This window comes from Meriones unguiculatus, chromosome 6, assembly GCF_030254825.1.
Source record: "Meriones unguiculatus strain TT.TT164.6M chromosome 6, Bangor_MerUng_6.1, whole genome shotgun sequence".
NCBI classification, from domain to species: Eukaryota; Metazoa; Chordata; class Mammalia; order Rodentia; family Muridae; genus Meriones; species Meriones unguiculatus.
The window spans coordinates 51,566,300-51,594,200 of record NC_083354.1 but is presented as its reverse complement, the minus strand read 5'-3'; the positions used below and the strand labels follow the sequence as shown (position 1 = coordinate 51,594,200).

At 43.8% G+C, this 27,901-nt stretch overlaps 1 protein-coding gene across 2 annotated transcripts in view; it reads right to left on the bottom strand.

Moving 5' to 3' along the window:
• Pik3cb (phosphatidylinositol-4,5-bisphosphate 3-kinase catalytic subunit beta) overlaps positions 1-15,234 on the bottom strand; it is a 104,477-nt gene extending 89,243 nt beyond the window's left edge. Inside the window, exon 1 of one of the 2 annotated variants that reach the window (XM_021636595.2) lies at positions 15,001-15,234. The gene's annotated coding sequence lies outside the window, so the exon portion shown is untranslated. The remainder of the gene's footprint in view (positions 1-15,000) is intronic. The other variant, XM_021636594.2, reaches the window with a different exon arrangement.
• Positions 15,235-27,901: the final 12,667 nt, after the last annotated feature.

The window sequence follows — 27,901 nt, the reverse complement described above, 5'->3', positions numbered from 1 at the left end:
ATCAAAAATAAATAAGTACACCCACCTGTTAGTATGAAATTGTTTTCATATTTAATAGGTGAGAAAGATAACTACATATCAAAGAATTATTTTTAAATAAACTTATTATTATCAATAAGTCTTTGATGTATATAATGATTCCATATGACTATATACCAGGGGTCATGTAAAAATGTCTTTGATGGAAAGAAACCCTAAAGGGAAAAGTACAAGAAGCCTGCTCTATCTACACTGAGGGTGTTGGCAATCAAAAAAGCAAGAAGCCCAGTGTGGCAGCCACAACCATAATCCCAGTCCTCAGGAAGCTGAGGCATACTCCTGTGGTATGTTTGAGACCAGCCTAAAAGATGTAGGGAGCCCTATTTCAAAAGTAAAGAGAGACAAATTTTAGGACCCAAGAAGCTTGCTTATCATATAGGTTCTATTAATATTTACTGAAGTGTAATTAAAACTAATTCTAATATTTACTTAAACTGCTAGGACACAGTGTTAAAAGCCCGCTGTCCTACCATTCAAGAGGCAGAGAAGGAAGCCAGCATAGTCTACAAAGCAAGTTCCAGGGCCACCAAGTTTACAGTGAAAAAAAAAATTCTTTTTTTCTTGCTGTATTTCATGGTCCTACCCAGGGCCTTGAACATGACAATCAAGAACTCTACTATTGGGTTGTACTCCCTGCCCATTAACATTATTTTTAGTAATTAATATCTTAATCGTTTTAGTAAGTAGTATCATCTTAATAAGGTGCTCACATAAAAAAATAAAACCAAAGTTTTACATTAAAACTGTCTGCACATGTGTAATCCCACAATTCAGGAGGCACAGGTAGTTAAGATCTCTGAGTTTGAGACCAGCCTACTCTACACACAGTGAATTATGGGCCAAACAGGGTCACAGGGTCACCTAGTAAGGCCATCTCAAACAGCAAGAAAAAAAAAAAAAAACAAACTGTGTGTGTTTCTTGCAATAGGACTTCATGTGACCTAGGCTGGCCTCCACTCTATGTATCTAAGGATCCTTCAGCTCTACCATACTTGGCCAAAACTTATCTTTATTTACTTATACAAAGGAATGTTTTGCCTGCATGTATGTCTATGTGCCTGGTGCTGAGGTGATCAGAAGGGAATGTGGGATTCCCCCAGATCTGGAGTTACAGGCTGCTTTGAGCCACCATGTTGGTGCTGGCCATCAAATCCAGTTCTTCTGGAAGAAAAGCTAATGCTCTAAACTACTGAACCATCCCTCCAGCCCCTAAAACATTTTTCAAGGAAGGGTCTCACTACACAGCCCTGAAACTTACACTGTAAATCTGGCTTGCCTCAGCTCAGTGACACACCTAGCTCTGCCTCCTCCTGAGTGCTGGGATTAACCGTGCACAAGCACCACACCCAGCCTACTGTGTCTCTCTTCAACCCCAACGCCTCACATAGCCTAAGCGCATCCTCAACACATGTTCCATGAAGAAGCTGATACAGGCAAATGCTCACAGGCTCACATGCTGGAAGTGTATGTGGATGAAGCAGACTTTCCCACAGCCAATTCTTTAGCTAACAGAAATGTATAAAAGAAAACTCATGATAAATTGACAGCGATGCCAGCAGCAGAATAAAGAATACATTCAGACCCGGTGTGACACAGTAGATCAGACCTTCAAAGTTCTGCCCTACGGCAGCAAGAAAAGCTGATCCTGAGAGGCAGCTCAACTCCAGACACCCACAGCTCCAGCCCTCTGACTGAAAAAAGCATCCACCTCTGCAAGGAGACAATTGCACCACTGTTTTTAAAAGGGCGGGAGAGGGCAGTGATGTGGTGGTAGGGAAAACACCAGCCACTGGTGACTAAGAGAATGCAAGTATCCGCACTCTGAGAGTCATATGTATTCGAAAACTTCATCAAAATGCACTACTAAAAGAAACGAGGCTGGGTGTACGTCAGTGGAGGGGACAGGCACTGATCCTGATTGCCACCACCAAAAATAAATTAATGTTAAAATTTGGGCTGGGGAAAAAAAATTGGGCTGGGGGTCTACCAGAGTGACAGAGAGGCCCATGATGCTCCATTCTCAATGACACATGCACACACGCATGCATGCGTATAAATACATCTGGCCTAGGACCTTAATAATTAACCAATATGCCAAGATATATGTATTCATTCCCTGAAGAAGCACTTGTCCCAAAGCGCTTGTATCTGCAGTAAGGGCCCAGGAGACAGAAGCGAGGTGCCACACTAGCCGAGAGCACTTCCCCCAACAGCCACTGCAGACTTTAGCTGCCAGCTTCCTCTGCGCCTCTATTCTCGACTATAAAATGAAGCCCCAAAAGCAGCAACCATGTGCTGTGATTTGCAGTCTTTAACTCGTGTACCGAGAAAGACTCAACCCCGTGGAACAAATCTGGTATGCCAATGATTGGCGCCCTAATCAGTGAACTCCCTGACGATGCATGTCATGAAAAGGCATCCAATTGTGGTTAGATCATTCACAGACAAGTTAATACTACTGCCACATTTTCTTTATTACACCTGATTACTTATTTATGTCTTACATATACAGACACATGCGTATATACGTATAGCCTAGTATCTTGAGTAAATGAAACACAGATGATCTGAAAAAAAAAAAATCTTAATTTCTGGGCTGGGGAGATGATGACTAGGGGTTAAGAGTACTTGCTGTGAAATCATGAGGACAAAAGTTCCAATCCATACACACAAACACATAAATTTAAAATCTTTTTCAGAAGGCTGAGAGATGGCTCAGGGTTAGGAGCACTAACTGGCTGCTCTTCCAAAGATCCTGAGTTCAATTCCCAGCAATCACATGGTGGCTCACAATCATCTATAATGAGAACTGGTGCTGTCTTCTGACATTCGGGCACAGATACAGGCAGAACACTGTATACATAATAAATAAATGAATAAATAAATAAATCTTTTTTTTTTAAGCTTTTTAAGAATAAAAACACTTAAAGCCAGGCATGATGATGCACACTTGTAATCCCAGCACTCAGGGAGGTAGAGGCAGGTGGATCACTGTGAGTTCAAGGCCAGCATGGTCTACAGAGTGAGTCCAGGACAGCCAAGTTTACACAGAGAAACCCTGTCTCAAAAAAACAAAAACAAAAAATAAAAAAGGAAAGAAAAAGAAGAAAGACATGGCACACCTGTAATCCCAACACTTGAAGGTAGAAGCAAGAGGATTAGGATTCAAGGTCAGCCTTTACTATTAGAGACCAGCCTTGACTATAAGAAATCCACAGTGTCACAAGAGGCCCAGTATCAATAATAATATTAACAACAAAGAAATAAAAATTATGAAGTCTATCTGCAATGATTAAATCGATAGAGCAATAATGTCTACACAGACTGAGAGAAAGATACATTAACATCAGTGATTCTTTTTTTTCTTGCAAATCTTCAGTGATACTCTTTCAGATGTGAAGAGAAATAAATGCACAGGACGATCACACTGTTGTATTCATTCTCCCAAATTCAGCCTGACAGAAGTCCCAGGAGTGAGAACTGAGACCCAGTATGGTTATGGCTAGGACTGAATGGCTGGAGTTCCTAAATGCAGGAGAGCTGAGACCAACAGCAAGTGAAGAGCTACAGCAGCATCAGAAAAACAAGCCCTTAGAAGGTTAGTTTCTAGGATGGAGTCACCCTGGTGTGATATACACATTTAGAGTCTTGGCTGCTCCCTCTGTGAAGCAGGTCAAAGAAACTAGAATTTCCAACTGGGCTCAGTGGTACACGACTTTAACCCCAGCACTCAGCAGGCAGCAGCAGGCAGATCACTAGAAGTTTGAGGCCAGCCTGGTCTACAAAGCAAGTTTAGGACAGCCACAGCTACAGAGAAATCCTGTCTGGAAGAGAGAGAGAGAGAGAGAGAGAGAGAGAGGAAGAGAGAGAGAGAGGAAGAGAGAGAGAGAGGAAGAGAGAGAGACTAGACTTTCTAAGGCAGCGCATAAGAGGTCTTAGCTGGATGTGATACCTAAGTACCCATGTCTGTGACCTGACAGTTAAGTACCAGTGCCTGGGAGGACAGTGAGTTCCAGGCCAGCCTGGGCCCTGAGACCCTATCTCAAATAAATAGTACACAAAATTCAAGTCTGACCTCTGAGATATCTTACATGACTAGCCTAGCTCATACTGACTTACTGTCTCATAATTTTATTGCTTACACCTATAATTCCAGCCATGGCCCTTGTTTATATAGAGAGTTTGAGGCCAGTCTTGGGCTACATGTAACTCATCTCAAAACAAACACACTCAGGCACACGCAGAGCGGGAGAGATTACTCAGCAGTGAAGAGCACTTACTGCTTTCAAAAGACCCAAGTTTGGTTCCTGGCCTCATGAAGGGTGGCTCAGACTCACCAGGGGACCCAGTGCCTCTGGCTTCCACCGACACCTGTACTCACACATGCAGACACCTCAAATATCCAATAAACATAAACCTTTAAAATAAAAAAGCAAAGGAAAGGGATTCTCCTTGAGAGCTTAAGCACTATTGATGACAGGCATAAGGTTAGCACATCCTTTCCTTTTTGAAACACGAAGAAAAGGACTTAACAGTGCAAGTGTTTGCTATAGGTTTTTTATTTGTTTGTTTGTTGTTTTGTTACTGTTTTGAGGTTATGTTTGTTTGTTTGTTTGGGGTTTTGGTCTTTTCAGGGTTTCTCTGTGTAGCCTCCCTTCCTGTCCTCATTCTGTAGACCAGGCTGCCTTATTCAGCCTCCCCAGTGCATGTACTTGAATGTGAATGGTTTACCAATTACACTTCATGGTTTACCTATTGCATTTCATTGACTCATCTGTTTCCTCTATGCCCAGTACTTTTAAGATTTTGCTCAGGAAAGTCTCAGTCAAGGCCTTCTGACCCAAAAACCTTTAATTCATCTGCACACACTTACTAGAATACACAACCACGCTAGCATGGTACATTTAAGATTAGGAATTTTTGTTGTTGTTGTTGTTTTGGTTTGGTTTGGTTTGGTTTGGTGGTGATGGCAGGGTGTCACTATATATGTAGCTCTATCTGGCCTAGAATTCATATGTAAGCCGTAGCTGGATTTCACACTTGGATCATTAAACTTCCTTGCTAGTTAATTATTAAGGAAAAGAGAAGAAAAGGAGAAAAAAAAGGGGGGGGGGCAAGAATATAGCTCAGCAGCAGAGAAGTTACCTAGTATGTTCAAACATATTAGTACACACAAACCTGGGTCTACAGGGCCTGGTCAGAAGAGCAAATTACACTTGAAAAGAGACCAAGAAGTATAGAGCTACAAAAGCTACCAGAAAAATCCTACAAAAGAATACATAAATGATCAGGGCGTGATGGTGCACATCTCTAACCTCAGCACTCCAGAGGCAGATCTCTGAGTCTGAAACCAGCCAAGCGTGCGCGCACACACATACATATACATACATATACATACATACACATACACATACACACACACACAGCTGGGTACAGCACCTCACACCTGCAATGCCACCACTCAGAAGGCCAAGGCAAGAGGATTACCCCAAGTTCCAGGACAGCCTAGGCTACAGTGAGACTTTGACTCTCAAAAATAAAAATAAAACAAAATTTAAGACCGGAGACTATAACTCAGTGGTAGAGGCCTAACATGCATGAAGCCCTAGGTTCAAAGTGAACAGTCATGGTGATGGTGATTGATGATGATGATGATGATGATGATGATGATGATGGGAAGAACATCAGAGCAGACTGGACTACATATCCAGCTACTTGAGGCAGGAGAGTACAAAATCAGATAGACCTAGAGTCAAAAACCTGACTCTCATGGGGGCTGGAGAGATGGTGCAGTGGTTAAGAGCACTGGCTCCTCTTCCAGAGAACCCAGAATCAATTCCCAGTACCTACATGGCCGCTCTGAACCACCTGTAATTCCAGATCCAAAGATCTCATGCCCTCTTCTGGCATCCATGGGCATTAGGCATTCATGTGATACAGACAAAATACCCATACACTTAAATAAATACTTTTTCTTTTGACTCTCAGAACCTGAGTTTGATTCCCAGCACTCACATGGCATAGCATCTCACAACTGTCTGTAACTCCAACATCAGGGAATCTGATACCTTCTTCTGGCTTCCTTAGTCACAGGGCACACAAGTGAACCACAGACATACATGCAGACAAAACATCCATACAAAGGCTGGAGAGGTGGCTCAGTGGTTAAGAGCATTAGCTTCTCCACCAGAGGACCCGGGTTCAATTTGCAGCCCCACAAGGCAGTTCACAACTGTCTCTAACTCCAATTTCAAGAGCTCCTATACCTTTACACAGACATACATGTAAGCAAAACACCAGCGCACGAGATGAAAATAAATTAAAAAAAAAAAATCCATACACATAACATCTGACTCTACCACTTAAAAACTTTGCTCCATTTGACATGTAACTTCCTGAAATTCCAGTTTCCTCCAGTGGTGATGTTGTCAGTCCCTTCATTAGAGAGCTGTTACAAAGATAAAATTATAGAAAGCACTTAGCACAGCCCGACATGTAAGTAAGCATCCAATAAATGCTTGTTATTGTTAGTCAGCCTAGTCCCAAATACAGGAGGAGGCACTTGGGAGTTTTTCTACACAGCCACATCTTTAAGAGGCTGTAAGAGGAAGCTGGTGCTTACTATAGCAGCAAGCATCAGTAATGCCAGCCAAAGGAAATAGAGGCAGGAGGACCAGGGGTTTGAGGGTAGGCTCAGCTGCATAGTTACTGAGGCTAATCTAAACTACTTGAGACCTTGTCTCTCAAACTAAAACAAAGACAGGCCAGTAACTCACCTGGTAGTATGCTTGCCTAGCATTCATGAGGCCCTGGGTTTCAGTCCCCAGTATTTAAACTAGGCAAGTGTTGCTGTAATCCCAGTACTAAAGAGATTAAGAGAGGGAAAATGCCACAAGTTCAAAGTCAACCTGGGCCACACTGAGTACTAGCTAGGCCCGCCAGGTCAACATAGCAAGACTGTCTAAAAACACAATCACCCACCCCCTAACCACCACCACCCCAACAAAAACAAGTGGTAAGTCTGATAACTAGCTCTTCATAAAGGCAGCATGAGAACCTTACACTCAGAAGTTCCTCATCAAGAGACGACATTAACAGAAAGGCTAAGGTGTGTCCAGTGGTAGAGCATTTTACTCAGTGTGCATGAGGCCTTGGGTACACATTCAACACCACAAAATAAAAATACTGGAATAAAGGTGAGGTCATCCAGCATCAGTTAATAATGGGATGGGTGTGGTGGTACCCAAGCAGGGGAGAGGACAACCTCAGCTACACTGTAAGACCCTGCTTCAGAGAAAAACAAGAATATGGAAGTAAGGGTGTGGCTTAGTGTTAGCTTGCCCAGCGCACTTTAAAAAGCCCTACATTCCAGTCCCAATACTGCAAACACAGTACCCTTAAATTCTATGTCAATTAATTCATGGAAATTCTTGTGCTATTATATGTAATTTGTGTGAGGTAGTGGTGCCTCTGCCTTAAAAAAAAGTATCTCTCAACCAAAAACTGAGGCAGGAGGCTCCCAAATTTCAGGCCAACCTGAGCTCCAGAGTGGGACATTGCCTGGAGGTGGGGGCTCTTTCATACTTCAGATGGCTGCTAGGCCTTCAGGGTATTTAATTTCTTTTTTTTTCCCCTCTCCATTTTTTTTTTCATTATTTTCTAAGAACACTGCCACAGGTTATTTTAAATAAAGCAAACACCAACTTTGATTATATTTAAAATTCTGATCATCTTAAGTGTCAGTTATTCAGATTTAAAAAAATTCAGTTGTTTATAAACTAGTAATAAAAAAATGTGTCCAAACAGAGCTTTGCCCTCTTGTTGACAGCCACTGAAAATGCCTTCCAGTGGCTCAGCAGGTAAGGAATTCATGGAATTCAGGTCTTCAGTCTAACGATCACTGTGGTTGACCACAGTCAACACCAAATTATTTAGGCAATGCAGGTTGATCATCTAACTCCTTAAACGCCTTCCATCTTTTCCCTACTTCACAACTGCCATGACTTCAAATGACAGGATGAGTACAATTTTTAAATATAATACAGTTAGGAAATATTCTTAGTAAATTATTTCCAATGTCCAGGGACAAACTATGGTCAGGAATGTGGATAAACTGTAGTTTAAAATAAAGCTTCTGGATTACCACCCAATTTCTTTTAATCTACTTAATCCTCTGGTTAGGCATGGATAATCAGGATCACATTCTCCTCTAAGGCAAATGGTCACTTGCCTGGTGGTCTTCCCAGTGGCCTCAGCACCGGGAAACCAAGCCACAGGGCAGCTGGGAACTGGAGACCTGGCTCATACTCCCAGTTAGAGACCCCAACTCAGGATATCTGCTCAATATTAAAAGAGCTGTTTTATAAGCCATACACTAATTTTATAATCCTAACATTGAATAGCTGTGAGCGCCAGGCTATCCTAGGCTAGAGATGAAGACCCTGCATCAAAACAAAACAGACACATCAAAGTTTACATATTTTCTGAAGAAGTAACAGAACCCTAAATTAACCATATTAACCAAATTAACTTGGCTGGAACCAAGTAAGAAACAGAATGTATACAGAGCAAGAGAAGACTCAAGAAACACTGAGGGCTGGAAAGATGGCTTAGCAGTTAAGAGCACTTGAAGGTCCTGAGTTCAATTCCCAGCAACAACACAGTGGCTCACAACAATCTACACCGGGATCTGATTATCTCTTTTGGCATGCAGGTGTACATACAGAAGGAGCACTACCATGCATAAAATAAATAAATAAATAAGTCAAGGAAGGAAGGAAGGAAGGGAAGGAAGGAGGGAGGGAGGGAGGGAGGGAGGGAGGGAGGGAGGGAGGGAGGGAAGGAAGAAGAAAGGGCCAGGCAGGCCTTTGATCCCAGCACTGAAGCAGAGGAAGATGGATCTGTCAGCTCAAAGCCAGCCTGGTCTACAAAGTGAGTTCCAGAACAGCTAGGGCTCTGTTACAGAGAAACCCTGTCTAAAACAAAACAAAACAAAAGATGAAGAAGTTGAACCCGGCATTGTATTATATATCTTTATGTTTTATTATGTCAGGGTTGTTTTTTTGTTTTGTTTTGTTTTGTTTTTGGTGTTTGTTTGTTTTGTTTATCTTTTTTTTTTTTGAGACAGGGCCTCCCTGTGTAGCCTTGGCTGTCCTGTGATTCTGTAGACCAGGCTAGCTAGGCATAGTAGTGCATATCTTTGTTTTATTGTTTTATTATCGATCGATCTATCTATATCTATCTATCTATCTATCTATCTATCTATCTATCTATCTATCTATCTATGTAGACTAGCCTTGAACTCAGAGATTGACCCACCTGCCTCTCAAGAACTAGGAGCAGTACCATAGTAGTAGGCTAGTATTCATCTTTAATCCCAGCACAGGAGGCAGAGGCAGGAGAATCTCTGTGGGTCCAAGGCCAGGCTGATCTACTTAAGGAGCTGTAGGACAGCCAAAGCTAATACAGAGAACCTGTCTCAAAAAAAGAGGAGAAAGGCTGAGGCTTCAGAACATAATCCTCACACTATCTGGCAGGCTATTAATAAAGACATGGGAATTCCATTTCATCATAGATAGGAGGGCAAGGATATGGCTCAATAGAGTCAAAATCTAGGGTATAAGATGGGGGGGAGTGGGTAAGAAAAGTTGTCTCACAGGTGCCAGCAAACTGGTGATATCTCATACAGCTTGCATTTCCTGTTCATTAAATATTCTTCTAAGACTTTAAATTCCAGCACACCTTTAACCCCAGTACTTGGGAGGAAGAGGCAGGTGGATCTCTGTGAGTTCAAGGCCAGCCTGGTCTACAGAGTGAGTTCCAGAGCAGCCAAGACTACAAAAAGAAACCCTGTCTTTTTTTAATGACTTATTTAATTTTTTATGCATTAGTGTGAAGGTGTGAGATCCCTTGGAATTGGTGTTAATAGTTTTTGAGCTGCCATGTGGGTGCTGGGAATTGAACCCTGGTCCATTTGGAGGAACAGACGATACTCTTAACCACTGAGCCATCTCTCCAGCCCCAAGAAACTCTGTCTTGAAAAACCAAAAGACTTTAAATTCCAACATGTTCCCCTGTACTTCTACTTTGACAATGGACTTACATATTCTGAGTTTGCTTTTTCTTTTCTTTTTCTGAGACAAGAGTCACATCCCGTAGTAGCCAGGCTAGACTACTGGCTACTACAGAAGTAGCCATTCTGCTTTCAGCCTCTTGGGTGCTGGGATTACAGGCATAGGCCACTTCTGATTTTTCCATGACCTTTCTTCACGAACTGATCTTCTGAACAACTTTCGGGATTGATGTTTCAGCCAGACAACACTGAATACAATTAGGCCACACTGTCAAGTAAGTAGTCAGCAGAAATCCAATGACAGGGATTTTTCTCCAAGTAAGGCAGTATGTGGTAAAGGAGGCAAATGACTGAGAGGGTTACACATACTGCTGCCACGTGTACCTGTGTACACACACATACTAATTCTTTCACACACACATAGACATACAAGTAATGGAAGGGTCTCACACGCCTTTGACCCCAGCATACCACTGGCACAGACCAAGGTGGAGCTCTGTGAGTTTGAAGACAGCCTGTCTACACAAAAAAATTAGGCCACAGTAGGACCCTGTCTCAAAAGAAAGAGACACAGACAGAATATGCAAAATAATTAGAAATATAAGGTTGAATTTTCTTTTCTTAATGAGAAGTCACTGAGACAACAGAATGGTATAAACTGCTCTGATTGCTATGGTGGTACACACCTGTAATCCCAGCCCACGGAAGGTATAGACAGAGAGATCGAAAGTTCCGGGTTAGTCTGGACTACAAAGCTAGACTTTGGTGCAAAAAGGCATGACAGAAGGCAAGAGAGGGGAGGACTGAAGAGGGGCTCAACAAGAGTGGGGGTGGGGGGACGCCACAATAAATCACAACCCAGGAAGGACAGAGATGGTGGCAAGCAGGAATGTGAAGACAACTCAGTTGGGATGTATTTCAGAAGTAACTTTGAAAGACTTAAAGAACTGGGTACGTAGGTAGGAGCAGTGGGGTAAAGAGGTGACTTGCAGATGCATACCTGTAATCCCAAGCCTTAGAAGACCAAGGCAAGAGAACCACCAAGAGTCTAAGACCAGCCTGGGCAACACGGTGAGTTCCAGAATGAGACAGACACTGTCCCAAAACCCAAAACAAAATATATGACCACTGGAGCTGTCACTCAAGGGTAGAGGGTGGGGTGGAGGAAGACTTTTGAGGACACAAAAGTACACACCTATGATTCCAGTCCTTGGAACAGGAAGGCAGAGGGATCAGGAGTTCAAGGCCAACCTAGGCTCTAGGAGAGCCGGTCTCAAAAGTTAAGCCAAAAATAAGTAGTAAATAGATTGGGGACTAGAAGTTAATAGTTCTCTGTTTGAATATTTCAAACACACACACAATGGCATTCAACCCCTCAAAACATGCTATGCAAGTGATCTAGCCAGAGCTAATAACCAGTCCTGACCATACTACCTTTAAAATGCCTACAAATGGGATGGTGCAATGATCAAGAGCACCGGCTGGTCTTGCAGAGAACCTGGGTCCAGATTCTGGTTTGTCTGGTTCGGTTTTTGAGACAGGGTTTCTCCATGTAGCCGTGCCTGTCCTGGACTCCCTTTGTAGACCAGGCTGGCCTTGAATTCACAGAGGCAGAGTTCTGTCTGCCTCTTCCTCCCTGAGTGCTGGGATTACAGGCATGCAGCACTGCACCTGACCTCAAATCCTGTTTCTTGTTGTTGTTTTTTGTTTTGTTGTCTCTCTCCATGGAAGGTCACACTGGCCTAGAACTCACGTATAACCCAGGCTGTTCTTAGAGATTCTCCTGACTCAGCCTTCCAGGTGCCAGGATGATAGGCATGCATTCATAAATCATCTCTTTACTCACTGTTCCCTCTACTCTACACAGAACCAGTTCTTTAACCCTTTCGATTTTACTTTTAAATTTTAACATCTGCAATTCCAGATCTAGAGAGTCCAAGCCTTCCGCTGGCCTCCACTGGCAACTGGACACACACATACTTCAAGCAAAACGCTCATAGCCATAACATAAACTTTAAAAATAAATCCATCTCTAGAACCACAACAGCTCCATCCTATCCAGACTCCCAACCAAGGAAAGAATAAGAATGAGGAGGAGGAAAAAAATGCATAGGTCTAGCTATAGCCCAAGTATGATGCTCAGGACTGGCGATAAAAATCTGAGTCAACAACATGTGATAATATTTAAAGAGGGAAGAGAATGACATCATTCAGGATGAGCACAGGTAAAGAAATGAAGAGGGCCAGGAGGCCCTCAGGGATTTTGGATGTTTTCAATTCAAGGAGTAAGGGTAAAGGAAAGAGGGAAGAAAGCCTTAAAACTCTAAGGCCTAGAAAGTTCTTTGGTTTTATTCAATTCTCAGGTTGTACAGTGTCTTCACCAAGACCACCTCTTCCTATCTGCCACATATTTATCTAAATTCTATAAATTAAAAATCTGAGGTTCATAAAGACCAGGCAAAACCCGTACAACCGAAGCTCTTTTGACTCTGACTTAGGTCAAGGTCTAGAACCAAACCAAGATGCCACTTCTGACCCTTGGCCTTTCACAATGGGTAGCACAAGCAACACTCTATAAAGCAGACAAGAAAGATCATTTAGCTACTGGAGTCACTTCTGTTCTCTATATAATTTGCTGACATTCACAAAACAAGTTGATCAGAAGACTCTAAGGTTCCACCTTCAAAAAAATTTTTTTTTTTTTTAAAGAGCAGGAAAGCAGGCTTGGGGATATGGTCTAAGTGCATGTTTACCAATGAAGACCTGTGTTCAATCCTCAGCATGCATACACCAAAAAAACAAGGGAGGTCAAGGCAGGGGCTGGGGACATAGCCCAGCTGGTGCTAACGTGCTTACCTGGCATGCAGGAAGCCCGGAGTTTAAGCCCCAACTCAGCATGAAACCAGGTGTGGTTTACAGGTGTGTGATGGACTCCCAGCACTAGGAAGGGTAGAGTTGGGAGGTAGATGCAGAATTGCCCAGAGATACAAGAAGCCAGAGCTACGCAATGAGCAATAGGTGAGCCTGGGCTCCAGAGCAACGCTCTGTTTTGTTCTGTTTTTAATATACAAAGGTAACCGGGACATATAAGCTCTGATGTAAAGCACTTGCCTGGCAAAGCCCTAGGTTCAGAAAAGTAGAATAAATCAACATCCAACTTGTTGTCAGGCCAGTAATCTCTAGCACAAGAAAACCAACCTGATTTTTCCACTTTGTAAAAACACCCTGAAGGTGGAATGTCCTAGTCAGTGTGTGAATCACAAGGGTAAACTAAAGATGTTTCTTAAAGCCTTTTAGCTTTACTGAATACAGTTTCAATTTTAGTTTCAGATTTTTGCCTTCTGAAACTTGGGCAATATCCTAACCCAAAGCACCCTGATTTCTGCCACATTATAGATTTTTCCTATACAGTTGTGCTTTCTTTTTAAAAAATCGTGTGTGTGTGTGTGTGTGTGTGTGTGTGTGTGTGTGTGTGTGCGCGCGCGCGCGCGCGTTTGCAGAAGCCAGCCTCAAGTGTCCTTTCATACATCTTATTTTTTAAGAAAGGGTCTCTCATTGGGCGTGTGGCGCCATGATTCAACCCCCGCGATCCGCCTGTGTGCCTCTCCTCAGCACTAGGATGACAAGTGGATGCCACCCAAACCTTAAAAAAAAAAAAAAAAAAAAAAATTCTATTCTGGAAACGCTCTTGTTTTCACTTTACAGTCCTGGAATTCTGTAATCTAAGGACTAGGGAGAAAGAGACATGAATGAATCAAGGCCAGCCTAGTCTACAGAGTGAGTTCATTAAATAATAATACCGCAAAACTCAGTCTCAGAAAATGCAAAACAAAATAAAACAAACAAAAACCTTACAAAGTAGTACAAAAGGCCGCAAGTGATAACTCCTGGAAACTCAGACTCCTTGGAGATTTTATTAGGAATCATCTTTCCAATCACCCATTCAGCACTACAGAATAAATAGTCATCTGATTTAATTATGATGACTTCACCAGACAGTAAGTAACACTGCCCACAACCATGTTTACAAAAGCACTTGTCACTCCCTTCGGATGTAGCAATGCAGAAAAAAAGGAGTGTTTCCATATTCTTCCTGTGTTTATACTCTGTAACAAGTGACAATTTAAGCGTCACTTCAGATGCGTTAACTAGCAAAGCAAGTCAGGTTACATGTCCCACCATCTCCCACGTTGTGTAAATTGTAATTTTGATGGATTTCATTGCACTAATTCACTCCGTGCCTAAGATAGGTTTCCAAGGAAGCCTTTGCACGAGAGAAACTACAGAATTCTAGGAAGAGACTACAGAATCCTACTCTGGACGCTGTAAGATAACAGGCTTCTTCGTAAGCAACTCGAGTTGAGCTTACTGCAACACTAGAGCGGTTCAGAACTAAATTTGCCCCCAATGCCAACCTGCACTGGAACTAGCCAGAGCCAGCAAGGATGCTGCAGCGGGCTGCTCCCAAGAGCTCCGGTCCACAGAGCACTTACGGCGGGGTTAGCTCGGCCTCCCGCAACCCGGGGAGGCTGAGTATTCACAGTTCCCGCTTCACATCTCCCCGGAGTGTTTCAGTCAAGGCCGCGGGACCTCGTCAGCGACGGCACCGGGACTCTGACGGGTCCGAAGCCGGAGAGCCCGGAATCGCGCCGTGAACGCTGCGCCAAGGCACCTGAGGGTCCGCAGCAGCCTGGCGTCCGCAACGACGACGGCCGGGCCGCTCCGCACCCGCTCCCTCGGTGACCACCGGGCGCCCTCCGCTGCTCGGTGTCCGCCGCCCGAGGCCTGGCCGCCGCTTACCTCGGAGCCCGCGCGCCCGCGGCCGAGCCCGGCAGGAAGCGCCCGCCCGAGCCGCCAGCGCCGCAGCCCGCGCCGCCTCCCGCGCTCACCTGCCCCGCGCGCCGCCACCGGCTCCCGATCCCGCAGCGCCGTCAGCAGCTCCCGCGGCGGCACCCGCCCGGCTCCCGCACCCGCATGCCCGGCACTCAGCCTCCTGCTGCCTTCGGGGCTTCAGCGCGACACCCGCCCACCGCCCACGACCATGGCCGGCTCAGTCGCAGCCGCTGCACCGCCCGACGGAGCACGCGCGCGCCACCGCCGTGCCCGCGCCTGCGCGAGTGCGCGCGCGGGCCTCCCGGGCTCTCCTCCCCGCCGCCCGGCCCCGCCCACCCTCCAGGGCCAATCCCCGGACGCCCGCCTCCAGGCAGCCCCGCCCACTTGCCGCGCAGGGCTCTGCCGTGGCCCCGCCCCCCGGGGGAGGTAGCGCCAGCCTCTCCCAGTGCGGCTGTCTGCGCCGCGGTCCTGCTGCGCTACCGGCGCGCTTGGGTTGGCTCGCGGAGCACTGCGGTGTCTGCAGCCCCCAGCTCGCCGCCTTCGGGAAAACCCGCACCTCCGCAGACACTCTTTGTTCCCCCGCCCAGCTGGCTTTCCTTTCCCTGCGATGTGAAGAGTCCAGCCTTTGAAACATTTCTGTGCTCGTCTGTACCAGACCGCAGCTGGCGTTTGGCTGCGGAACCTTACACTTCGCCCAGAGCTTTTTGCTTGCCTCATCTCCCTGCTGTCGGGAAATTTCACAGCCCTTCCTTTAGCGAGACGTTTGAATTTCACTTACTGTCAGCCAAACCTTGGGAACTGGGGATAGAGCTCAGCGGTAGGGAAGGCTCGTAGCCTGCGTGAGGTCCAGCGTGGATCCCCACGGTCTTTTTGTTTGCATATCGCAAGCCTACTGTAACCTAACGCTACTCTTAACAGCTCAGGCTTATACTTGAGCAGTCTGGGATAGAATCACAAGCAAACGAACATGAAGCAAGGTGGCGAAACAATAGTTTGATTCTGAATATTAGCTCAGTGTTTTGTTTTGTTGTTTGTTTGTTTGTTTTTAAGAGAAGAATCAAGCGTGGTGGCTGATGCCTGTAAAGCCCAGCATTCACGACCCTTAAGGCAGGTGCATTTCCAGGCCAGCTGGGTTACATCCTGAGTTTCAGACTAGGCAGGGCTGCATAACCACACACACACACACACACACACAACAATAACAACAACAACAACAACAACAAAAACAGATTTTACCACGATTGCAGGAATTTGGAGCTTCTATCGGGAATTTTATGTATAGCTGGCTTTTAACCCCTTGCCAGTGGAGCCATCAAATGCTTAACCCAACTATGAACCCCAGGTCTTTTCAGATGTCCATTGAACAAAATTCCCCTCAAGATTCAGCGAGCTCACAGCCAGAAATGTCAGTAGAGGACCTCCACAACTTGACCCTCAACCCTACCAAACTTCCTTCCCCTCTACCACAAGGTCAGCCTCAGGCCCAGGACAGAAGGGAAAGTATCTTTCAGGAAACTAGAGATGGCTTCCTGGCCAAGCAGAAAAGGAGTATGAAAACTTTGCCGTCTGTGAGGTAAAAATGGCAGGCGAAATTGAGATATCTTGTAAACAGAAGATCTGTCCAGCTTGAAAGAGAACTAAGAGGCATTGATCCTAAATGAGACCAGCCTGGAAATGGTGATGCACGCCATGATTTCTAAGTCATGGCCAGGCTGGTCTACAGAACTTGTTCCAGGACAGCTAGGACCACACAGAGAAAACTTAGGTGAGGTAGGGAGGTAGGGAGAGAGGGAGGGAGGGAGAGAGGGAGAGAGGAAGAGAAGGAGGGAATGAATAAAACAGAGAAAAAGCAAGAAGCTTGCCAGTCAAATACCTACGAGGTTTCTTCAGTAGCAAGATGGGAATGCTAGAACAGGAGTAGACTATGACAAAGAATGGATTTAGGCCTAGTCTGGTTACACTGTTCTTTGCTGCTAGTATTGCCATGCAGTAGGGAGATTAGACTGTTCAAAGGTAATTTTGAATAATCAATGTATGATAAGAGTTCTGTGATATATTCCTCTTTGCATCTTTTTCACGATGCTAAGGACCTCATCCACTTGTCACCAGTAGTATATTAAAAAAAAAATGTGTGCAGTTTGAATGTACATGAATGACTTCATTGTACCTTCATGCTTTAATTTATAAGAGGTATGTTTTAAAAGCTCCAAGACTGAAATGAAATACAATAGCAAAGGTGCAAATAGAATATTAGGTTGTTTGGTTAGAATGTAATAATTAGAGTAGATAACTATATTTTCTGGGTTTCAAAATTTACAATAAAATAAAATTTTGTGTTGTTTTAACTTTTGGTAACAAATGTGTAGCATAGAGAAAGGGGTTAAATGCCTGTCAGCCCCAGAAAGCTAGATTCAGACAGCTATCCCCAATGTAGCAATGAAGGAGATAAGTAAGCAGAGACAGGAGTACATTCACCCCAGAGATACATTTGAATCTGTGAATATGACCTTAGCTGAAAAAATAGTGTTGGCAGGTCTAATTAAGTTAAGGATCTTGAAATGAGGTCATCCTTCATTTAGAATGGACCTAACCCCAAAGACAGGTGTCCTTATAAAGAAAGGAAAGAAAGCCTGGAATTCCAGGATTCAGGAAGCCAAAGAGAGAGGAACCTGAGCCTGGATTTAAACTGTGAGATTCTGTCAAAAAAAAAAAAATGGAGAAAGAGAAAAGTTAAAGGCTAGCCTGGTCTACATAGTGAATTCCAATCCAGCCAGGGCTACATAGTAAGACGGAGACCCAAATAGGTAGGTAGATAGATAGAGAGACAGACAGACAGATAGATAGAGAGACAGACAGATAGCTGATAGATAAAAATAAAAAGAAAGGTTGATTTGGCAAACATAGGAGGGTAATGTGAAGAATGCAGATACAGGAGCAATGTCTTTTACAACCTAAGGACATGAAAGTTACTAGCAGCCACACGAGCTAGGAGAGAGACATAAAACAGAGTCTTAACATTTCTCAAAAGGAACCAGCCTTGCAGACATCTTGACATCACTCTTAAAGTCCAGAACTATGAGGAACTAAATTTTAGGGTTGTCGTTTTTTTTTAAGCACAAACTTTGCAACAATTTTCTCAGTTAGACAAAAGACTAATGCAAATGCTTACTGTAATATTGCTTGTATTGGCAAACAGAAAGAACAGGAAGGAGGGAGGGACATGATTGGCAATCAGTCCCACTAGTTTGTTTATTAAGAGGTTTTTCATTTTACTTATTAATTTTTTACAACCTTGAACATCTGAGGTTCTGGCATTGCAGGTGTGCTCTTCCATTCCCATCACCAGTCTCTCCACTTTGTTTCTTTGTTTCTTTGCAGGTTTGGGGTTTCAGTCATGGAGGAGCATCGTATGTTAATAGAGATTATTAAACTTGGGTCCTCAGGCTAATCCTTTTCTGCAGACTTGTTCCAGGGCAACTGGAAAAGGTTTTTTTTGTTTTGTTTTGTTTTTTTGTTTTTTGTTTTAAGGCTACTCCTCTTGTCTTAGCCTTCCCAGTGCTAAGACAATAGGCATTTATCACATATCCAGGCTTAACTGGTTTTGTTTTTTTTTTGTGGGGGAGGGAATTTTAGAGATTAGACATTGAAGGCTTAAAATTCAGATTGCACAGCAGGATCATTATAAAATTGGGGGCAGGGGTTTGAGAGCGTGTCTTGTTCTCCAGGACACCCTGGAACTCCTGCCTCTGTCTTCCAAAGGCTGGGATTATAGTCCTGTGCTACCATGTCTGATATTATTCAGGGCTAGGAACAGAACCCAGGACGTTGTGTGTGGTAGGCAAGCATTCTACCAACTGAGCTGCCCCCTCAGCCCCTGGAATTCAATAAATACATAAATAAATATAAAATTTTTAAAATTAGTTAATTTAATTTTGGAAAAGCGTGAAGAATTGAACATGGCCTAAGTCCGTTACTCTCCCTGCGTTGTGGAGAAAGCCTAGATGGTGAACATACATAGCAGAGAAAGGCAAGAACACCTCATCCTGTACTATCCACAAAGTTGGCCTGCTGCCAATCCCTCTTCCCTTCAAAGGCCAGGACAGAAGATCCAGCCTTCCATATTAGTGCCACTAACCTTGGGAGGAAGGGGACAGACAGAGACAGATAAAGGGTATAGAGGAGGAAGGAGGGGGAAGAGCAAGGCGCAGCCACTTGAGCAGAGACAGACAAACTGCAGATACAAGAGGAAGGAACTTCAGAGAGAGAAGGTGAAGCAGAAAAGCTGCCCTACCCCCATCTCTTGGCTCAGGCAAGAAAAACATCGTTTTATAAAGCCTTGATTCCTGGCATTACTGCTTATACTTATATAAATGTTGACTGGACCCTTTAAGGGTGAGAGGTGTGTGCTGGGAGTTGATCCCTGAGCCTCATATGATGATAAGTCAAGTGCTCTGCCATGCTGCATCCCTAGCCCATGGTTTGTTGGTTGGTTGATTTGTTTTCTGGGTTTTCTTGTGGGGAGGGGAGTTCCCTTGGTTTTTTGAGACTGGGTCTCTCTATGTAGCCCTGGCTGTCCTCAAACCCACTATGTAGATCAGGCTGGGATTGAACTACCAAAGATAAGCCTGCCTCTGCCTCCGGAGTGCTGGGGTTAAAGGCATGCACCACCAAGCCCACCCAGCATGTTTAATTATTATTTATTTTGATGTAATTTTTTGAGACAGGATCCTGATGTGCCTTGAACTCAGTGTAATCCACCTGTCTCATCTTCCAGAGTGAGGAGATTACAAATATTAGTCACCATGCTTGTCTCGAGTCAGTTTTCTTCTGTTGTTTGTTCTGTTTTTCTTTTTTTAAAAAAAATCTAAATTTGTATGCAATATATTTTGACTATATCTTTATCCTCCCCTATATCCTCCCATATTCTCTCCCACCTCACTACCCACCCAACTCTGTGTTCTTTCTTTTGCCCTCTCTTTTCCAAACATACATATTTGTGAAATATCATGGAGTAGGTTAGCTACTCCTGAGCCTGAGGCCTACCCTGGAGCGTGGTTGATATACCCTGTGACACATCATTGGAGGAAACTAGTTTTCCCTCTTCCAGAAGCTACCATTGCAAATTGCTTCTTACTTAAGGGCAGAACTGGTTTTGGTTTTTTGTCTTTTTTGTTTGTTTGTTTGGTTGGTTTTTTAGTAAGGGTCTCACATAGTCCAGGTTGGACTTGTTATGTAGACTAGGCTAGCCTGGAACTGGTGGAAATCCTCCTCGGGGTTGGTATTATGGATTTGGGTCATTGTGCTTGGATATGATTGAATTTTATGGTTATCCATTTTAATATGACTTGGAATTTTAATCATAACCACTTATGTGGTATATCTCTAACATGTCTATTTTGTGTGTGTATGTGTGTGTGTGTATGCATAAGAAAACATACATATTCTATAAATGGTAGCACATTCCTATAATCCCAGCACTTTGGAGGTGGAGACAGGTGAGTCAGAAGTTGAAAGCCACATAGAAAGTTCCAGGTCAGCATGGGCTACTTAAGATTATGTCTTAACAACAACAGAAACTTTATGGGTCAGGCATGGTGGCATGTGCCTGTAATTCCAACAGACAGAGCAGGCAGATCTCTGTGAGTTTGAGGCCAGCTTGGTCTACAAAGCAAGTCCAGCAGTACAGTCAAGGCTACAGAGAGACACCCTGTCTCAAAAAGCCAAAAAAAGAAAAAGAGAAAAACCAAAAAACCCAACCAACAAAAACAAAAACATATATATGGGAAGACTGTAATTTATTGAAAGAATGACTGCCATTGAGGAAAGAAAAGCAAAAGCAGGAAAGACAGATGGCTAGTGAGGAAGACAGTGAGGCCTCAAGGGTAGCTTGAAGCTTGAAGGGCTGAAAGAACAACGCTGTGAAACTAGCCTTGCAAATTGAGAAGTCCATTTCACAAGGTATTTCAGCCCTGTGAACTTGTGGCCCTAGAATGGTGTCATTCTGTACAGGAATATAAGGGATAATAAATCAGATACTTTACAAATCATTTTGTGCCAGGGTTTGTAATGAGAGAGATCAAAGTGTGTGTAGCCCTGATTCCTAAGAGGTCTGAGTGTGACTCTGCCTTGTGGAATGTGAACTATTTATCAACAAAGGCACTGCCCTGCAATGGACAAACCTCTCTAAACTACAAGTTAAATTGCCTTTATATTTAAGGAAGATAATGCAAGTAAATAAACAATTTACACAGACTACAAACTACTTAAGAAGAAAGGAGGGATTGTGGGGTGGCTCAGCAGGAGAGAAAATGTTTAGCTTCCAGGAGGATCAGGGTTCATTCTCCAGCACCAAAAAAGAAAAGAAAGAAAAAGAAAAACACCGGAAGTTTGGGAGTTTAAGCATAAGCAATATAAGAAAACTTGTCTAGAGAAAGAAAAGAAGACTTGGGTAGAAATGTCTGCAGATTGCCCTGATTCCCTGGTAACTAAATTCTTAGGGTACATTTCACCTCCCTAGGACAGTTTACAAGGCTCTTTCAAAACAAAGCCCCAACTTGAAAGAGAATTGCTTTAAGAGATGGACAAAAAAGAAAGAAAGAAAAGGAAAGAAGGAAGGAAGGAAGGAAAAAGGAAATGGAGTTCATTACAGTCCCTTCCTTCAAAAATAAACGAATACGTGCATAAATAAATACGGAAAGCTAGCAAATCAAAGACACCCTCCATCCTTGTCTCTGTCTCTCTGTATCCATCTTGACATACGCTATTCTAAAGCCTGGGCTTCTAATTCAATATGTAACTGAGGATAATCTTGAACTGTTCCTTCTGGCGCCATCTCCTCAGTTCTCAGGTTGTAGATATTTGCCACTATGGTCAGTTTTTCAAGCTTTTATTTTTAAAACGAACTCAAATCTCTGGTGGCTAGTGTTTGTAATCCCAGCCACTCAAGAGGCTAAGGCAGGAGGACTGAGTTCAAGGTCTGTGGAGACTATAGATTAAGTTCAAGGATAAAAAATTTAGGAATTTGGAGAAACAGCATGGTATGCCTCTGGAAAAAAAAATTTTTTTTAATCACACATGTGTGCATACACACACACACACACACACACACACACTCACACAAACACACACCAAAAAAAAAAAAAAAAAAAACAACCAGCCAGAGAATGTCACAGGTGTGGATGAGTGTGGAAACCCACTGATTTCCAGGATCTTGTGTCCCAGAAAAAAGAAACTGGACCAGGGACACATGGAAGAGAAACAGAAATGGAGATAATTTATTAAGTAGGAAAAAGGTACACCCAAGTGTAGAAGTGGGCTAGCGAGCAAGGTGGGAGAACAGATATCCAGACGTGCATTGCCACAAGAGTTCTGATGATTGATTGGTGATTTACATAAATTGGGGCTTGCTTGTTTTCTATTTTATTTATTTGTTTGTTTACTGTGGGAAAGGGGCACATGTATGCCACAACTACAGGAACTGGTTCTCCCTACTCTGTGGGTCCTGAGGCTCAAACTCAGGACTTGGCAGGATCATCAGGCCTGGCAGCAGCTTTACCCTCTCCGGACCATCTTTTTTTTTTTTTCCTTTCTTTCTTTTCTTTTCTCTTTCTTTCTTTCTTTCTTTCTTTCTTTCTTTCTTTCTTTCTTTCTTTCTTTCTTCCTTGTTGTTTTGCTCTTGGAATGATTCACTTTTATTTTATGTACATTGGTGTTTTGCCTGTGTGTGTGTCTGTCTGAGTATGTAGGATCCCACAGAGCCGGAGTTACAAACAATTTCGAGCTGCCATATGGGTGCTAGGAATTGAACCTGGGCCCTCTGGAAGAGCAGCCAGTGCTCTCACAACAGGGCTCCAGATCTTAACAGGTCCCCCGACCTTAGCACAACTGAGGCCATGGTAGAAATATGATTCAGGTTGTAAAACTCAACAGGTAGATGGCACCGCCTGCTGAAACTAAAACAAAGGCCTAATTTGTCAAAGCCCGTAGGTCTGGGAAAGTCTGTAAATGTACTAATGTACTAGCCTTGCTTTTTGGCTTCTGTAGTTCAGCTTCTGGCTAACTGTTCTTGTTAACTGAAGTATATCAGCTCAGGACATGTTGTTTGTGCTTAAAAGTTCACCCTGAGAAAGCTGCACTGGGATCCTGAATAAGCAAAATTGCCATCTCATAAAGACGTTTTAACGGCTTAAACCCCGTCCCAAGCAGTTCTCTCTGGTGGACACGCTACAACACTCTTGACGTCTAGGCCATCTCTCCAGCCCCATCTGAGCCACCTTGATGGCCCTACAATAGCGAAACTTTAACAACAACTTGTTCTTCCATACTAGTGTAACTGATCTTCTGGGTGTTTAAGACCCCCAAAGAGGCCAAAGCCAATGAGCCCCTAAAATAAATGAATGAATGAGTAAATGAACGAATAGCTGTGCATCATGGTTCGAAGTAATTCCAGCACTCCAGAGACATAGGCAATTGGATTGTCATGGGTTTGAGGCTAGCCTGGACTACACAGTTTGTTTTTCAGGCCAACCTGAGGTACAAACTGAGATTCTGTCTCAAAACAAAACAAAAGCACAAACAAAAGTAGAAGAGCAAAAGGGCTGAGGTAGGCAAGGAAATCTGGTAGGGACAGAACGTGTGAGGCAATGCTTTTATTCCCTAGTACGGCAGGAACACCAGCAGGAATAAATAACAAGGTGAAGAGCTTGATGGTACAGTTTGGAAGCAGTGCCCTTGCCTAGCATGGAGAAGCCCCAGGGAAAAAAATAACTATAATAATGACAGAGCTGAAAGCAGTAGTGGATAAAGGCACTTTGAGTTTTGCTAGAAGGACCCTGCTGTCTGACATTGCAGTCCTCCCAGTCCGGAGAGCCATTCTGAGCTAAGCTTAAGGCACAGGACCCCCTCTCTCCAGCAGGGCCTCCTGCTCTCTGCCTGACTTCATCTGGACAGTGTCTCTAGACATAGATGCTCCTAACCACATTTGATATATGGCCTTTGACACAACTCCCTGCTAGCTCTCCCCCCGCCCCCCCCCCCCCGTATTATAGGATAATTAGGTATTGTGTTCATATGCTGTTTAATGCAAATCAAGCATCCTTGAAGTGCCCGGTTTTAACCAATTATGTACAGTTATCCTTGGAACCCCCCACCCACTCCCCAAGAGGTACATAGCCATTGTTCGATGGAATTAAAGTTGAACTAGCTTCCTGAAGCGGTTCCCAGAATGTCTGATCTTCACAGCGCTTGCCACCCTTTCAAGTTCTGCTCCTCGTCTTCTGCCCCTCTTGACTTCATGGCTGGTGGGAAACAGCTCCACCACCCCTAAGGCAGGAAGAGAACCATAGGGTTTTATTTTTATTTTTGAAACACGGTCTTACTGTGTAGCTCAGGCTTGCCTTGAACTAGCAAGAATCCCCGTAACTCAGACTCTAGAGTGCTAAGACCGCACATGCATTCCATCAGGCAGTTTGAATTTTTGTACAAGCTTTTGATAATTAAGTGGGGAACAGAAGTAGGTGGCAGGCTTGAAAATTCCTATGCAAATGAATGAGGAAGCTTACAGGTACAAGATCTCCCTCAAGAAACAAAAACCTGCCTTGCTCAATCTGAAAGGGCGGGGACAGCACAAATAAACTAAGCGACTTCCCTAATCTTCAGTTCCCTAAACCTTGCACTAGGCCAGATAAAGTTGTTCCTCTTACGTGATCAAGGTTTACACTCAGGGGCCATGAAAGTGTCTCTGCTAGTAAAGTCACTTGCTGCCAGACCTGAGGACCTGATTTCTGTCCCTAGAACCATACAATGGAAGGGGAGAAAAGAGCAGAACATTTATATTCTCACCTCCACATGAGTGCGCATGACCACGCGCACACACACACACACACACACAAAGACTTACACCACAAAGACTTACACCCTGGCACCATGTTCCCAGGACTTGGGAGGGCGAGACAGGAGGACATCCCAACAGCTACTCAGAGAAGGAGAAGGAAGACGAAGATTAGAAAGGCGAAAAAGTCATGCCATTTGTGTTAAGCTGGCATGGAGGTCAGCCACAAAGAGAACAAGCAGGGAAGAAGTGGCCTGAGAAAGAGTGAAAAAGCCCCAACAATAGAGAATGATTCACTAGGCCCTGGCTGGCATCTCAAAGAGACAGAAAAGAAGAAAAAGGAGACACTCCACTTTTCTAAATCAAACCAGGCAACCAGATCTAACAGAACCCCAAAGCAGCTCCATAGCAACTACAGTGAGAGCAAGGGATTCTGGGAAGGAAAGGTACATTCTCTCTTTAAAAGGGATTATTATTCCTCCCATCTTTTAGCATAGAGTTAGGTGAATCTGCCATCCTGAGCTGTGTTCCTTAGCCAGGTGATTGGCCAGACCAACTGAATTAGCTCTCCAGGGAAGAGACACTGTCATGTCTCTACTAGAAAGAGTACAAACCAGGCGTCACTATGCAGTACAACCTGGCCTTGAACTCCTGATCATTCTGATTCTACATCTAAGATAGCTCAAATTACAGGTGTGAGACAGGTATGAGGCCAGATCCTGCCTCAAAGCACAGATAAACAAACAAATACCTACCAACCAATCAACTAACAAGCGAACCTGAGATGGCTTGTTAAAGGTGCTTATGCCAAGCCTGACAACCAGAGTTCAATCCCCTGGGGGACCCACATGCAAAAAGGAGAAAATGAACTTCTGCAGGTTGCCTTGATTTCCACACGCTTTCTGTAACACACACAAATAAATGTAACAATAACTCAACAATATGTTGAGTTTTTATGTTCTAACTTAACAATAACGAAACTTTGCACATGCTGTGGTATGGTTATGACCCAGTGGTAGATTCAGTCCATAGCAGTGGTGAAAGATGTTATGTCCAGGCTAAATTTTCGGAATGAAGTTGGCAAGGATGTTTCTGTAAAGCTACCAAAAGATGGATGGTGATATAGCTCACTGGCAGTGAGCCTGGCTAGTCTGGAGTTTTTATGGAGAGATATTTTAGGGGCTGAAGGGATGGCTTGTTATTTAAGGGTGCTTATTGTTCTTCCCAAGGACCTGGGTTCTGTTCCCAGCATCCACACTTTGGATCACACCATATGTAACTCCAATTCCAGGGGATCTGCTTGCCTCTTCTGGCCTTTGAAGGCTGTTGCATGCCTGTGGTACACATATACTCATGCAGAATCACACAAATAAAGTTTTTCATCTTAATAAAGACATTTAAAACTTTTTTTAACTTTTTGATTTTATTTGTATGTGTGATGGGTGTATGCAAGGATGCATTTGTGAGTGTAGGTGTGCATGTGCATGCTATGACATGTGTGTGGATAGGTCAGTGGACAACTCTGGGGGTCAGCAACCCCTTCTACCTTAGTCCTTATTTGAGAAAGGCTGTCTATTGTTTTCCGACTGTATGGGCCAAGCTAGAAAGCCCACCAGCTTTGAGGTACCTTCTGTCTCTATCTCCCATTTTCCCACAGGATACTCTGGGTACAAATTCTGTTTGTTTGTTTTTTTCCTTTGTTTTAGTTTTGAGACAAGGTTTCTTTGTGTGTAGCCCTGGCTGTCCTGGAACACTAGGCTAGCCTCAAATCCACAGAGACCCATTTGCCTCTGCTTCCCAAGTGCTGGGACTAACGGACTAATGGCACATGCCACGACGGCCAGCTTAGGCTACAAATTCTGATTTCAACATTTCAACATTGTCTTTTTTTTTTTTTTTTTTTTTTGCTTGTTTGTGTTTTGGTTTTTGAACTTGCTCTGTAGGCCAGGCTGGCCTCCAGAGATCAGCTTTCCTCTGTCTCCTGAGTGCTAGGATTAAAGGAATGCCCCACCACTGACTGGCTCACTCACTATTTAGTGCTGGCTGTACTGTAACTCACTGTGTGGACCAGGTTGGTCACAAACTCACGGAGATCTACTTGCCTTTGTCTCTCAAGTGCTGAGGTTAAAGGTGTCTGCCACTATGCCCAGAAAGCAAATATTAATCATGTTGGGATTCTTGACTTTTCAGCTGCCTAAAGGGTACAACCAGACTTCTGGGTAAAGGGGATCTTTCCCTCTTAAGTTCCCCATAAGTTCCAGGCTTTGTATACTGCCTCAGTTTAAGCTAATGAACTCTTTTGTTGTTCTGGGTTTCTAGAACTATATCTTTTCCTTAGAAGCTGTCCCTGTTTCTGCTGTGACATGTACCTGGTCAATTCTTTGTTCCAGTACATAAGAATCTGGAAGCCTTCTGTAGGTGTCAACTGATTTCCAATATCAGCCAATAAGAGGAGAGCATTTGCCTAACATTTAAAGAGCCCCCAATTTCAATTCTATCACACACACCCCAACACACACATGCACACATGCATGAGCGCGTGCGCAATTAAATCTTAAAACTAAAAGCTACTCAAAGAAATTCACATAGACAGCCAGGTGTGAGGCAGAGATAAGTGTATCTTTGTGAGTTTGAGGCCAGCCTGGTCTACAAATTAAGTTCCAGTTCCAGGACAGCCAAGGCTGTTATACCCAGAAACCCTGTCTCAAAAAAAAAAAAAAAAAAAAAAAAGACAGAAGAGGAAGAAGAAGAAGAAGAAGAAGAAGAAGAAGAAGAAGAAGAAGAAGAAGAAGAAGAAGAAGAAGGGGGAGAGGGGGGAGAGAGGGAGAAGGAGAAGAGAACAAAGACATTCACATAGGCAGCATTGGTTCTCACTTTGCAATAATACATTTTAAAGAGGGGGGAAGTGCTCCTGGATTATGGGAATTATTCTGTCTTCCGTTCAGCATCAGTCAAAGGCACTGGGAGGCAGGGGTGGAGATAGGAGAGTGAACAAAACAACATGATTCCTACAGCTGGGGCAGCAGCGGAAGAAACAGTCATAAATGAAGTCATCACATGAGTAACTGCAAATTACATCTAAGTGACATGAAGTCGGGGCGCCTGATGTTGTGAAAGCAAATAATAAT